Here is a 13,122-nt window from a genome sequence, read left to right on the forward strand (position 1 = left end):
CCCCATCCCTTTCAAACTGTTAACCTCTCCTCTTGCATATAGTAATATTTTCACTGCCTTTCAGCTTACTTTATCCAAGGCAGAGTAAGCAAGTAAGGGTGGGCCTATCGGCAAGAATCATGATTCACAGAGAGGTATAAACAAACTAGGCTCTATTTAAGGAATTCAGAATAGGGCTTTTAGGAAAACTTCCTATTCCCGTACCACCAGTTCATGGGGATAATGAGAACAGTTAATTAATATTGCTGTCTCCTCTTCTCACCAATACTATCTATACAAAGACCCCCCCCAACCCTGAATTTCAGATATGCAGATGAAATCTCTAGTTCCCAAGGATGGCAGGAGACAATCTTTCAACTTAGCTGATTTCCCAAAATAGGTAACCTAGCCCTATATAATTGTATCCCTAAAATCTTATTATTACAAAATCTTTACTAACTGAAGTTAGAACTATAACTGTGAGAATGGTTAAAATGTAAATTTGTTATATTAAAACTAAAATATACATTAAAATTCCTAAGATTCCATTAACAAACTTTTTTCTGTTAATAATTCTTAAAAATAAAAGAATAGATTTGTAAAATTATACTACTGTTGGAATTTTTATAATTCTTCCATTTTAGAATGATATTTACTCATTTTAAAATAAAATGTACATTCAATTTAGGAGCTCTTAACTTCAGTGAGAACAAACATCTGACATTTTCATTATCAAAAAGTATTAGTATCTGCAGGGTGCACCTATAATCCCAGCAGCTCTAGAGGCTGAGACAATGATGGCTACCAAGCAACTCAGTGAGACCCTGTCTCTAAGTAAAATACAAAACAGGGCTGGGGATGTGGCTCAGTGACTGAGTGCCCTTGAGTTCAATCCCTGGTACCAAAAAACAAGTACTACTGTCCAATGGGAATTACAATTTAAGAATTTTTTTCCCTATGAAAACAGTATTCCTAAATATTCCTAAGTTTTAAAACAAATATCTATTTGAAAACAAATGTAAACAATAATAATCAGATTAACTTTTAAAAAAAATTTGTAGTTGTAGATGGACAGCATGTCTCTATTTTGTTTCATTTTTATGTGGTGCTAAGGATAGAACCCAGTGCCTCCCTCACACATGCTAGGCAAGTACTCTGCCACTGAGCTACAGCCTCAGCCTCTAGATTAACTTTTACTACCTCCTGTTTTCCCACTAGTTCCTTTATCAATTAAGACTCTTAAACCATGGCTAAAATAATAACTCGAAATATGGCATTACAATTATAAGCTCTTCTTACCATTCATCTAAAACACTTTTTACTTAAAAATACCAGCAATTACAGCACAATTTTCTTTGGTTTTACTTAATCCTCAAACCAAACTTAACAGGAAGAAAGTCCAGTAAAGGTATTTTTTTGTTTTTCTGGTACTAGGGACTCAATCCAGGGGTGCTCAACCACTGAATCACATATTTCCCAGTCCTTTCTTATTTCGAGAGAGAGTCTTACTAAATTGCTTAGGCCCTCCCTAAATTGCTGAGGCTGCCCTTGATCTTGCAATCCTTCTGCCTCAGTCTCACAAGCCACTGGAATTACAGACACAGGACAGCACACCCAGCCTCAAATCAGTGAGTTTTTTAAGGCAAAAAAGCAGGTGTATCTCAATAACTAATGTAAATTTTCTGAGTAAATTTACTTTGAAAAGGAGAAGATAACATTGTTTCATTTTTACTTCTGCAATACAAATTTGAGGAGTCACAATATTTTAAAACTACCTCTTAATAATACACCCTCCCTCAACCACTAAGACCTCTGGCATTCTTCATGTCAATCTGTTCTCCAATCTTGTTTTACCTAGCTGCTAATCTTTTTCATATTTCTTCACGTTATTCTGGCCAATGAACTTCAGTAGAGCCCATAGTTTTAATTCCTAACCCTCCAGCTCATGCCATCATCTTATCAAGTTTATTTTTTATTTAAAACAGATTCCATTTAGGCTGGGGGACATGGTACATTCTTATAATCCAACAGACTCAGGAGACTAAGACAGGAGGATAGCAAGTTCAAATCCAGCCTCAGCAATGTAGCATCACCAGTCTCAAAATAAAAAGGGACAGGGTGTATGTAGCTCAGTGATAGTATTCCCCTGGGTTCAATCTGGTACCTAAAAACAAAACAAAACACCCTGATTTAACCAAGGACAATGTCTGTATTCCACAATTCCCCCCTCCCTCTCTCTCTAAAAAAAAAAAAGTTAAACATCTTCCCAAATAAAATTCAAATGTAATATTCATTTTTATCAAAACATGAAAATACAGAATAATTCTAGAAATAATTTTTTCTACTCACAGAAGTCTTAAAGCTGTAATTAGAAACACTTCTAATTGGTTTGTCATTTTTCTAAATCTAGCCCTCAAAAGCTATACATAAAGTCTTAATATTTGGGAGATAAAGATGTATTTTTTCAATGTCTATCTAACCAATTTTGTTTTAATCTTCTATACTTCACAAAACCTACATTAAGAAAGTTAACATGTGGTTTTATCATTTCTTCAAGATAACTATTAAAATTCTGAGAGCAAAAATATATTAATAAAAATTCCAAGATAAAACTTCTTTTTAAAAATTTTCACTCATAATCTCAAAAGCATTCATAATCCAAGTATTAATGAGGTAATCTTTTTCATGGCAGTTTGCACACAATTTACAAAATATCCAATCCTCCAAAGTAGGTATACTAGAATGTGAAGACACATATTTTCATTGTTGTGTACTTTTTACCATTGCATTGTAAGTAATTCACGTTTCAGAAAACTTTTTTCTCCCAAAAGCACCAATTTAACAATAATGTTTTAATTATTAATTACATTTTTTTTTAAAGAGAGAGTGAGAGAGGAGAGAGAGAGAGAGAGAGAGAGAGAGAGAATTTTTAATATTTATTTTTTAGTTCTCGGCAGACACAACATCTTTATTGGTATGTGGTGCTGAGGATCGAACCCGGGCCGCACGCACGCCAGGCGAACGCGCTACCGCTTGAGCCACATCCCCAGCCCTAATTACATTTTTTTAAAAAACTAATTCAAGGGCTGGGGATGTGGCTCAAGCGGTAGCGCGCTCGCCTGGCATGCGTGTGGCCCGGGTTCGGTCCTCAGCACCACATACAAAGATGTTGTGTCCGCTGAAAACTGAAAAATAAATATTAAAAAATTCTCTCTCTCTCTCTAAAAAAAAAAAAAAAAAACTAATTCAAGCACTGAAGTAGAAATCATGATCAACAATTCCATTTCAATTCTCAGTTATAAAGCCTTCAAGGACCTTTGCCATTCAAACTTTTGTGCAATGATCTGTATGGTAACATTCTAGTTATGCATAAACAAAATGTCCAATCTTTCTGGTTGAGAGGGAGATGCTTACTATATAAAGAAGTGCACCAATTTATTCCTATCTCTATAATCACATAAGAAATACTCAAGTACCATATTAAGCAACCTTAAATGCCTGAAAGCTAACTTACATAGTGCCTCGAAACTACTATTTAAGAGGCTCCAAAAGGCATCTGTATATGGAGGCAATCCAAGATCTCCTCCATCTACTACATGGCTATATGCCTAGAGAAGACTGTAATGAAAATAAGCCAAATAACTATATTATCTGTGGAGGCAATGCAAATCTCTGCATTCTAAACAAATTTTCAGGACACAAAACTAACCTCTAAAAGGTAACTAGTAATGAAAACTCAGAAGCATCTTTCTGATCGTAACATAAACCACACTGAAAAAAAAGAAAAAATCAGAAGGATCACAATACCAACTATCACCTGATTTACCTCCAGACTCACACAATGCCAAATAGGAACAAAAAAGAGAGATTCAGATATTTTTTTTAATACCTTTATTTTGTTTATTTATTTTCTGTGGTGTTGAGGCTCAAACTCAGGGCTCCACACATGCTAGGCAAGTGCTCTACCGCTGAGCCACAACCTCAGCCCCTCATCAATTCTTACTGCCCTTAGACAGGAGAAAAAAATTGAACATAATCAAGTCTGGAAACACTAAAAACTACTCTATGGTGAAAGAGGCCAACACAATGGTTAGTTACTTCTACAATGGGTTTACAAAGGGGCACAAGGCACTTTTCCTTGCAGGAAGTATTTTATATTTTGATCTAAGAAGAAATTCCCTGTATATATTTTACATGTAAAATTTCACTGAGTTGTACTCATAAAATCTGTATACATCAATGTATGTAACTTATAAATAAAACATTTATAAACAAGTCACCAATAATGGCCAAATCTAAAAACCCTTCTTCAATTCTGGTTTTAATCAATCTCCATCATATCATAGAACACAATATTCCCTAAATAAAACTCTTTTACCTATGAAGATCCACAAAACTTTATTATTATTTTTTCAACATTTTTTTATTACATATATTAATCGAAAACATGAATCCAATATTAATAAAGTACTCAGGGATTAGGCATAGTCCAATATATTCCCTTCAACCACATACACACAGACCCCTCCCCCCGACCACCACATACACAAACACTAAATTTCCTAAATTGGATGCAAGCCATTCTGTTACCAGGTTTAATTCCCATCAATTCTTTACAGAAAGATTCTTCTCAAGCATTCCCATTTCTCAGTCATCCTTTAAGGTTCAGTTCAATTTCTACTTTATCCTTTTTCTCCATACTTCTAACAAGACTTGCTATACAATACTGTCAAATACAGTAACCATTATGTGGCTCTTAAACCTGAAGTCTAGCTAGTCTGAATTGAGGTATGCTTTAAATAATAAATTTTAAAGACATATAAAAAAGAACAAAAAAAATTTCAATTATGTTTGTATGTTTAAATGACATATTCTGGATGCACTAGGTTAAATAAAATGTTAATAAAATTCACCCATTTCCTTTTTTTAATGTGGCTATAGAAAATTTAAGTTGTGTTTGTGGCTCAACTTATATTCTTTTGGGCAATAATAATCTATAAAATCTATTTATAAATGCCCCATAAATTATTTTTTCTTCTTTCCTCTTTTTCTTTTTTAATTAACAAAACTATACATATTATATATTTGGCATATAACACATTTCAAAATAGCTACACAATGCAGGATACTGAGTTGACCTAATTAAGAAATGCACTACTTCAAGTACTTTTTGTAATCAGAACATTTAAAATATATTACTCTAAGCAATTTTCAAGTATACAATCACAATTATAATCATGATGTCCCACATATTATCTTTTAATATATGTCAGCCTCCCAATTAAAGTATAAGAATTCAATTTTAAGCTAATCTTTTCAAAATTACTGATAAGAACTAAATATCTCTGTAGACTTTAAATGAGCACTTAAATTCTATTTAAATTTAATATTATTTTAATGATATTGGGGAAGGGGAGTTTACTGGGGAATGAACCTAAAGTATGTATGCCAAGCAAAAGCTTTACCACTGAGTTACATCCCCAGATCAATTCAAGTCCTTTTAAAAGATATATGTATTAGGACTATCTCAAAGTCTGAGGTAATCCCCAGTCCTTTTATTTTATTTAACTTTGAAACAAGCTCTCACTAAGTTGTGCCCAGGCTAACTTCAAACTTGTGATCCTCCTACTTAAGCCTCCTAAACAGCTGGGATTGAACACATATGCCACCATACCTGGCCATTTTAATGATTTTTAACAATAAAAGGTATTTCAAAACATAAAAATGTAAGAAATATTGTATTCAGATAACGATAAATTGAATGTCATCTGCATTTTTACTTATAACAAATTTTAAGTTAATGTTCCACCAGAAAAGACAGATGTATAATTAAACCTGTGGCAATTCTAATCCACTGAGAATTAGTTGATTAAGCTTGATTTTATTCAGCTTAATAACTCAGTAACAAAAAAGGCAGCTTCCATTTTAGCCATTATCATTGTACCAATGTCCAGCAGCTAGGACAAAGAGCCTTTATATGGTATTATGAATAAACAATGTGGGCAATAAGACATTACTTGAAATATGGGTAGGCATAAAAATGCTTTTATAAGGTTAAATTTTAAAACCAGGAGACAAAAAATCACAAATTGTACCTTAGCAAGGTAAAAGGATAGACATAGGAAGACAAGAAGGCAAGAAAAGAAAGGCTCTGAATCTAGACTCAAGATACAGTCAAGTTCAAACTTGGCTACTATTTACTGCCTGCATGACCTGAGTCTGAAATTTGTTTCCTCATCAGTAAAACAGGAATATATATACCACAGCATTATTAAATGTAGCATATAGATGTTTAATTACATAGCCAATATTTAATTAACATCAATGTTACTTCCTTTTCCTTTAATACTGAAAACTAAGTAACAGTGCTAAGTTTAAGGGTGACTTCCCTTGCTTCATTTTCCAAACTGCGAAAATACTTTTTAAGCATAAATGAAACTTCTAGTATTTCATACTCACACCCCTCCTTATGTGAACTTAAAATTATTTTTACTGTCTTTCATAACTGTTAAAAATTCTAATTTGTTTACATTTGTGATTTTTCTAAATCTAAGCCCCCACAAAATAACAAATTTCAGGCTCAGATCATACAGGCAGTAAATAGCAGCCAAGTCTGAACCTGACTGTATCTTGATTCTAGATTCAAGGCCTTTCTTTTATTGCCTTCTCATCTTCCTATATGTCCTATCCTTTTACCATGTTATTGTAAATTTGTAATTTTTGTCTCCTGGTTTTAAAACTTAACCTTATAAAAGCATTTTTATGCCTACCCATGTCTGATCTAATGTCTTTGTGATGGGGGAGGACAGTAGAAAAAAAAATTAAAGGGGGGAAAAGATAACTAATACTATGCCAGTACAGACTTACAAAAAAGAAAACAAACAAAAAGTGTAGAGAAGAAAAGAGCAAAAGTTAATGCTGTGTTTGAAGAAATTCCCCTGAGACAATCCAATGAAAAAAATTACATTCTCCTACTCAATCTAGCTACAATGCCAGCCACTCCTCACTTGTATCTAGGGTTTATATGTATGTTACATACAGATACGCATAGACAAGTCACTCTCTTTACTGATGGGAACCACCACACTCATGCACAAAAATGTAAAGGTAAATGAAGAAACTTAGGATGTTGTAACAAAGACAAACACCTGGTTAAGAAATAACTTCCACTAAAATGTACTCATTCCCCAGTACATCTTCTCATCAGCTTGCAATCAAAAAAAAAAAAAGGAATGCACTGCTGAAATATTTAACCTGATTACAGGATTTGTTCTAGAATCAGAGAAGGCACACTTTGATGCCTATCTTTCACTATCTTTATAATAACCCCATCTTTAGAGACACGGCCTAAAAATGGAATATTAGCAAAAACATACAATTTCAAATAGGTACAGATGGAAATTTTAAGCTATTTTTTAAAAGAATAAACAATATTAATAACTATTATTATTATTTTAACAGCTAATACTTACTCAGCATTCATTATGTACCAGAAAGCTAAGGACTTTTCATGAATTCTGAAATTAGAACCCTAAACCTCTACAAAAATAGTATTATGGTTAAATCCACTTGCCCAGTGCTCACACTGCTAAATTTGAACACTGCCAATTTTACTTCAAGGCTCCCACCTTATCCCTTCCTGTCTCCTTATACATGCATAAAGACAAAGGCCAAGTTTGATTCTATATGAATATGTATATACGTGTGCGTGTGTGTATAAAATATTCAATGTTGGTAGTAAGCAAAGACAATTTCAACTCAAAGCTTTTATCTTCACAATCTATTCAACAATAAATTGGGAATCACCCTTTCTCCTTAACAAATGGTACTGTGAAAATACAAGTTACACTTAATATCTTCCTCAAGAAACTAATACGTGTGTGCGCATGTATACAATAAGCTTCTAAGTAAAATAAACTCCATGAAGAAAGGACTAAAATATTAATTTTTAAAAATTAAATATTGATAGGATATGTGTAAGCAGGCTTTATAAATTGTGCTTTAATCCTAACACTTTATTAGGTATTTTTTCACTTTCACTTGTCTGCTTGGCTCTTAACACTTATGCTTCTACAACTTATACACTTCACAGGGTTGGGGTATAGCTAAGTGATAGAACGAGTGCCTGGCATGCCCAAGGTCTTCAGTTCATTCCCCAGCATCAGTCTTTACGGCACTGTATTTTCAACTTATACAAATACACATACTGAAAAACTTAATACGATAAATCTGTAACACTCTAACCAACTTCATTTTCAAACTTCATGGAACAAATCATTTATTTATACTTTCATTACAAAATCACAGATCCAAGAATTCTAAATGATATGGGAAGGCTACAACTGAAGAGGTAGACAAAGATTAGTATAAGAGTGAAAAGGAAATTTCTTAAAAAAAAAAGCTAACCTTAATCCAGTCTCACTTTCCCCCACCCAAAAGTTTGCTCTGCTACTACTTCTACCCTGTCAGGCTCCTTGACCTTTGCTTTTCTCCTCTTGGAAGTTTATCTCACAATTGTCAAAGTGTTTATTCTGAACTTAAAAATACAGAAACATACTAACACCATAACTACATGAGCTCTCAGTAAGTTCAGAAAGGAAGTAACTCCACAGTTTAACTCTGAGAATAAAAAATCTGAGAAAAAATTTAGTAGTGGTATAATTGACACCTGAGAGATGAGAAAATTACTTTTTCATCTTTCTGAAGACTGAACTGAATTTTGTGTTCCATTATCCTCTAAGTCTCATATAGTATTTAAAATAAGGAAAAGGACAAATACATGAGCCAACCAGCAGGGTGAGCTAGAACTAGTATCATTCTGATGATTTTTAAAACTCAATAGTATACACTATTAAAAGCAGCTATCTCCCACTAATAAATCTGAATTAAAAACACCACCTTTTGAGCTACTTCAGTCAAAGCTACAACTCATGATTTTGTTCAATATTTGAAGACTCTCCTTGTACAAAACACATTCTCTATACCAGAGCCATTAAATTTAAAAATACTGAGTTCATTTGAATATTTACCTAAATTATTATAGCACCCACCATTCATCCCCATGTTTTATTTCATGAGGTTATCATTTTAAAGACACTTGAAAACAGTTTTTTTTTTAAAGGCCTGCAGAACGGGTTTTCTACCAATTAGGGTTGGATAATTCAACATGCTAGTTTTTGTTTGCTGCAAGCTACAACTGCCTTATTGACAGAAAAGCAATTCTGAGATGCTATTGAAAGAATGCTGAGAGAAATGCATTCCCACAAGACTAAGATCCACTCATTTTCTCCCAGTCACATGTGCAGAAAAGAAAATAACCCTAATCAACTAATAGTGTGTTTAGGATGACAGAAGTACCTGAACTTTCTCTAAATCACATCATCTTGACATTTTCCTTGAGTCTTTTCCCTTTTTGCTGCCCATTACATTCTCAATTCACCCAAAACTCTACCTCCCACAAAACTCCAACACAAACTAAACCTGGAAAGCATTTAAAGTTTACAGGTTACAGACTCACTTTATAATTACAAATAATCTAAAAGTATAACCCTAATTATCACAAGACTAATATGCAATTTATTTATTTATTTTGAGGGACGGCCTCCCTAAATTGCTCAGGCTGTCCCTGAACTTGCATTCCTCTAGTCTCAGCCTCTTGGGCCACTGGGATTATTGGTGTGTGCCGCCCCTGGCCCAAGACTACCTTGTAATTAAATCCATTCACATAGTGTTGAAAATTATAAAATACCTTATTAACTTTCTTATGAAAAAAAATAATAATAATTTAAAACCTCATAAATGAACTGTAAAAGAGTCAAAACAATTTAACTGTGTTTGTCAAATCTAGCATCCAAAAAGTTAAAGATCACTGTGGGATTCATTCAAATGATTTTACGACTTCGTTGAATTTCCTCACAGACCTGACAGAGAGATACACTACTCAGCAGCAACAGGAGCAGCAGTACTCTTAAAAGTTGTTTTAAAAAGGGTGTGAGTGGCATGTTCACTTATCGTATCAAAAGCACTGTTTTTAGCATCTCTCATTTCTTAGGTAATAATGGAAGTTATCTCAAACTTTCCAAGAAACTTGTTGAATTTTTAAATTTCTGGGTCAAGTATGCTTTCAGAAAATCTCAATATTCATAACCAACAGAGCTCTGAAATTTCTGTATTTTGTATCTGGATTTCACCAAAAGTCACTTTATAAACAAAGTCACCTAACACATAACATTAAATTTAACTTACTGTCACAGAAGTTAATGTGATAGCATTTAATTAACAAGTACTCTCAATAATTCTCCCTTGTTGAGTCTTATTTAACCATTAGTTGCAGATATTCACCTTCTCATCCAAGCAATGTGACAAATGATAACAGCAATGCAACAGAAGTTGAAAGATTGATTTTTCACTATGCAACTAATTTAATTATCCTCAGATATTGTAAGAAAGGGGGTATGCATACTGGTTCTTTGAGATTCCCTCACTGTAAAACTATATAATCTAGGAATACATTTTCTAATGTTAATAATATATCTTCTATTCAATAATACAGTTAAGATCACACTCTACTAGAAAAACTATAAAAGAGAAAATATATATCTGAAAAAAAAGAAAATTAAAGTTTTAAGGAACGTTGAAAAGTTTAAATTTCATCTTGAATACAAATTTAAATTAGTGACCTAAATGCGTTTATCTATACCTTCAAGTGATTATTGTTAATGGCAAAGACAAAATCTGTAGTTCAATATTGAAATCTGTACTTTATTAGTAGTTTATTCCAATATGATTTGTTATTATAACTTACTTTAATAAATAAGAAATTCTAAAACTTATACAGCCATGATTTTAACAGCAATATATACTGCTGCGTTAATACTAGTTGGCAGTCACGTTTCACCTATATCTAAGTTAAAAATTATAAAAATAATTTTTTCTTACCAAACCTACCAAATACGATATTGCAGATGTCAAGTTCCCTTGATACTTACACATGGCACTGAAGGCAAAGAGCCGGTTTCCTTTCTTTGAGGAACTTTAGATGTCTATTATTTTGAAATGCTTTCCTTCTTGTGGGACCAAATAATGTAACTAACATAAGCTACTTCAGAGATGTAACATATGATTAAGGCAAATCTATATCATCACCCAGATGCACCAAGCTTGGCATTAATCAGGAAAGGCCAAAATAGAAGACAGTGTTTGGATATCTCTGTACAAAGTATTAACTTGTATACAAAACGGGACCCTCATTTCAGGCCCCAAGTTATGTGTATCCCCTCGTTGAGTTTACTGATCCCACAAAATCTGAAGTCTAAACATAAAAGCTTTATAACTACTATACTTCAGTCAATATTACTTAAAACAGTTCAAGAAAACTTTTCCACTAATGTTGCTAAACCATGGATGGATCCCAACACGAGAGTCGTCTGTGGAAGTCTGGTAACAAGAAACCTTTAGCTCCACCACCTAAGTTTCCAATCACTGAGAAGGGTCTGGGGCAACTCATCTTCAGGTTCACGGGAGAAGTGGAGCACACCTGCTTTCCTCTGGCAGAGATTAAGCTCCCAGGGACACAAAGGCCAGGGAATCAGACCTGGAGAGGCAAAAAGCTTTAGCTGGACACCCACCGAGCCCCTGGCAACCCAAACACTTCGAGCGATTTACCTCTTGCTGTTACTTCCCAGGCACCTAGCGGCACAAGATGTTGCAGAACGGGAGGAGGGGAGAGCTATGCGGTCCAGTCCCAAGCCAGGGGAGGGGTGTGTACAATTAACGCCAGAGCCAGCGCTTCTGGCCAGGACGAAGCAGCCTCGCGGAGAGGGGCTGGTGACTGCTCTCGGACCGCCCCGTTACTCAGTGCATTGCAATGGCGACCGCCAGGCTCCTCAAGCCGCCTGATCTCAGCCCCTTCCCCCTACTGCTCACTGGCTGCTCGGCTTCATGTGACTAAACAAAACCCCCAAGTCTAGTGCCCAGCTCAGCCCCTTTGTGTCCGCTACCGGATTCTCCGACGCCGCAGCGGAAAGGCCCCCCCGCCCCCTCCGAGTCCCGCCCAGCGGCGGCGGCCGCCGCTCACCTCAGGCTCCGCGGCCCCCCGCGGCCGCTGCGGCCGCCGCCTCCCTGAACCCAGGGCCCGGGCTCCTTGTGTAGCACCAACTCCGCCTCCTCGGCCGCCGCCGCCATCTTAGCCTGTGCGGCAAAATGCGTCCTTTTGGATGGTTGGGACCCAGCCTAGGGCGTAGCTCCCCGGGCCCGAGCGCCGGAGGCCGGGTCCCCCAACTTCTTCTGCCACCCTCAGTCCCGCCGCCGCCACAGCCCTGAGGCCCGAAACCCACTCGGGTCCTAGCTAATCCGACCAAATAACCCCCGAAACTCACAGTTTGGTGCCGTGTGCGTCAAACCGGGGCGACGTTGGGAGCGCGCGGCGTCCCCGCGTCACACGCCGCTCAGTACGCTACTCGGCTCCAACGGCCCCCCTCCGCTCCCCGCTTTTCGCCTCCGGCCCCGGTTCCCACGGCGCAGGCGCGCGGCTTTCCCGCCTCTGCCCGCCGCGGGCCGCGGGGGTGGCCAGCGAGGAGCTCCTGGGCAGCTTCGGCTGGTGGAGTGTCTGGGCCAATTAGACAAATGGGGGCAGCAGAAACAGTGCACCACTGTTCTCGGGTGCCAGAAACCAAACAAGGTCACCTCCCCCAGCGCTGACCTAATCACTCCCAAGGAGGTTCCCGCCCCAAAGTAGGCACGCTCCAAATATGGTGGTGCCCAAACTCTGCAAGACCCAAACACTAGGCATTCCTAGGCCCTTTAAGGTGGAACAGGCCCATGTTTGGTTTCCACAACCACTAATGAGCCAGAATCCCCTTTATTTTACTGTTGTTGAGGAAAACAACTAAAGAACGCACTATTTGGCAGTCATAACTGTGGAGTAATGGCAGAGGAAGGTTTTAAGATCTTCAGGGGTCCAATTGATTAATGCATGATGGCTATGCAAAGCATCAAGTGTGGCATGTCAATCACCAGGACAGCCTACCCTAAAAGATGTCCTGGGTTTGGTTCAGCTTGCCTCTTTGAGGATGCTTTCTACATTACTGTGTCATGGTTCTCCAAACTAAAGTTACATAAAAAGCATCTAGGTGCTAGTTAACC

General features: G+C 36.6%; 1 protein-coding gene across 17 annotated transcripts in view; it reads right to left on the reverse strand.

Annotated features, from left to right (window-relative positions):
- Znf644 (zinc finger protein 644) overlaps window positions 1-12,646 on the reverse strand; it is a 169,595-nt gene extending 156,949 nt beyond the window's left edge. For 2 of the 17 annotated variants that reach the window (XR_013427897.1, XM_021728026.3), the window contains exon 1: window positions 12,357-12,643. The gene's annotated coding sequence lies outside the window, so the exon portion shown is untranslated. The other 15 variants (XM_078026704.1, XM_078026702.1, XM_078026705.1 and 12 more) reach the window with 13 other exon arrangements.
- Window positions 12,647-13,122: the final 476 nt, after the last annotated feature.

This window comes from Ictidomys tridecemlineatus, chromosome 11 (genome assembly GCF_052094955.1).
Source record: "Ictidomys tridecemlineatus isolate mIctTri1 chromosome 11, mIctTri1.hap1, whole genome shotgun sequence".
Taxonomy (NCBI): Eukaryota; Metazoa; Chordata; class Mammalia; order Rodentia; family Sciuridae; genus Ictidomys; species Ictidomys tridecemlineatus.